We start from the raw sequence: 3217 nt of genomic DNA on the forward strand, positions 1-3217 counted from the left end.
CAGTGGCATTCAAAAAGTGTCAGCTACATTGCGTGCGGCAGTCGTCTGATTTCCACACTCGCGCCTCGGGGTCCCACAGTATGGAAACATAGCTAGAAACTTTGAACTTTCAAACAAAATGTTGTTCCTGAGCAGACGTATGCACGAATGACAGACACGTTCACTCTGAGTGAACTTTGAGACCGTGTTAGCTGAACATAGGGATTGTGACATGGGGCTCATATAGTGATCAGGACCCGATTGTGTTTGGCCAAAACGGAAATTAATTCGATCGGACATGCGTGTCGAACGGCCACTTAACTTTAAGGAGATTGACACTATAGCACACAGAATTTTTAGATTAAGATGTACAATATTCCAAGAATGTAATGGCTACATAACATGAATACTCTTAAAGACGAGGATAAACAAAGGAAGAGTATATCCAGACATATCAATGCACCGATAAAAAGTCAGTGTATGTCTTGTTGAGGTCCGTTAAAACACATTTGATGGGGGTTTCACGTCAAAATTCTATGTCTGTCTCCACCGCTCAACTATTTCGTCATCACAAGTACAACTACCCGTATACTTCATTCACCTTGAATGTAAAGTGTGTAGTTGCTAGCCATGGCACGTACGTAACAGATACATTTTTTTCCCAAGAGAAAAAACACATAGAATGTGCTTGTAGATATAAAAGATAAGCCTTACATTAAGAACACACTACAACAGGTGAGAAATATTTCTTACTGAGGAACCATGAGTGCCAATGATAGATATTGGTCTTGGATCAGGTACAAAATATACAACACCGTTTTTTTTTGGAGAATCTTTGACTATGGACCAGGCTGGAAGAACGCGCCAGGTCCGCCTATTTTTCACTTCATTCACTCTTCTACCTTTTATTGAAGATATTAAACTTTGTAAAAAATTACAAAGAGACAGTTGTACGTTAAAGTTAAACTATGATTTTAACTTTCTTTACAAATATTATCTGCCACGAGAGTTTGAATATCACTAAAACCATGAATTGATTGATACAATGTTACAGTATTATTGAGAAATCACAAACAATCAAATCCATCATATAATATCAAGAATAGTGGTCAAATGAGACATGATTTATATCGTCATATTATTTCATCACTCCAAGTAATTATTATTCGGGGTAACATTTGTGTCATTTTAAAGTATAGTCATAAATAATTGCTCTTTAAATCACATCACGTGACGTGAACTGTTTCCCCTACTACTGTATTTACGATTGTGTGATAAACTTGGTTCTCACCGCATTCTGTGTGCATGAACACCCTAACAAAAGACTAACATCAGAGACATCAGAGAATCTCCAAACTTGGAAACTTTCAAAAGAAAACTGAAAACGCACTTATTCTCCAAAGCGTACAGTGTGGTTTAAGCCATTGAGCGTCATAGAGCAAAACAATGTTTTTGGATTTTGGTGCTATATAAACTTTGCTGATTGATTGATTGATTGAACCCACTCTTAAAGAGGCTATTGGGATACGAAATGGGTATCTGTTTTGGATTTTTAACTTGTTACTTGTGTTTGATGAAATTAAAGTATTTATACAATGGGAATAGACAAAGGCGTGACGAGACTACGTGGTTAGTAATTATTCATGTCCACCCAGTGTATCTACAAATAACTTTCTGTACGTACAACAACACATGTTTTAATAGATTTTTTACAATTAACCGAGTTGCAATCACGATATGGTGTGTGTTGTTGACAAGACATTTCAAGAAGAAAAATATAAGCAAGCTGTTTTACGAATCAAAATAAAACAATAATTCCTCAGCCACATAGCTATATTTTAATTGGACAGTGAAGAACTGATTTTGTTACATTGAACTTTGAATTAGGCCTAATAAAACAAATTGTGTATTTCCGGTTACGCTCAATTTTAGAATAGGTGGAGTAGGTAGATTTTTTTTATTTTATTATATTTTTTTCTGTGTGTGTCTAGTTCAGGTTTTCCATTGTTTTCCAAATGGTCTCTGTGTTGTTTATTTCTTCCTATCACATGTACAGCCATTACAGATTGGAAGAATAGTTTTATATTGCCTTTTTAAGTTGATGTCAGTTTCCACATCCACTATTTCTCGTAAGACCACAATTTTTACGATTTTATTAATTTTTTCTCGAATACGTAAAAAAAGTTCAGGGTCGGCAGTGAAAAGCTCGGTGGGGTCGGGTAACTGGAACCAAACAATTGTTTTTAAGGCCTTATAGGATCGATAGATAGATGGTAAAAATTATGTAATTTACTTTGTAGACAATGTCAAGCCCTCCGTAGGATTCATATTTTGCCTCTCATTGCCAGAATCCGTTTTTTTCCTTATGAAAGTAATATATATCGAGCAGGTACGTAGGTGATAGTCATAGAGATGTACGACTGTCTCTCAAATCGGCAATATGGCTGAGAAATCGGATCAGATCGGATTTTTTTTTAATTTTATAAAAAACGGCCTATGTTTTTTTCTTCTTGAAAAATCTTGTGACAACACACACTAAATTTCTGTTGGGTAGCTTAAATTGTAATGTGTGAAAAGCTATTAAATGTCTAAGAAAAGTGTCTTGTAGTACAGGGAGCGATTTGTAAATGAACTGGGTGAACTCAAGTAATAACTACAGCACGTCAGTGCATGCATCTGTCGTCTCACCGTATATATTGAAACATATCACAATGCACACGTACTCTAATTATGTTTACTTCTAATTGCAAGTAAAATCTTAAAAATCCAAAATATAAAAGACACATTTCTCATCCACATGGCCACTGTAAAATGCAAAGCCCAATCAATGAATAAATGTATGCTACAAACACACTTAAATTTACATCATCTTCGACTTACAGATAGAGATTGTTTTCGAGTATGTACGTGAGATGGAAAAGTATCAAGTTCTTACATTTTAAATGTCTCCGAGGTGCAAGATGTACTTCTCGATGAAGATCTGTATTCATAGAGTCCGTTACACACACCGTTTCCACTAACTTTCAGATTATGAAGATTGCTTAGAGAAGCAGAATGGGTCTTTAAAGAGTGCCAATCTTGAGTCGCTCTCCTGTTTATATTTGTTGATCTACTCAGGGTAGTTTGATAAGATGTACTGATACGAAGGGTAGGGTTCAACTGACCGTCTTTAGCCAAGCCAAGTCTACACAGGCGACGACAGAAACGTTTTAAGTCCTCCTAGAGGGACAAAATAAAG

Source organism: Glandiceps talaboti, chromosome 22, assembly GCF_964340395.1.
Source record: "Glandiceps talaboti chromosome 22, keGlaTala1.1, whole genome shotgun sequence".
NCBI lineage: Eukaryota > Metazoa > Hemichordata > Enteropneusta > Spengelidae > Glandiceps > Glandiceps talaboti.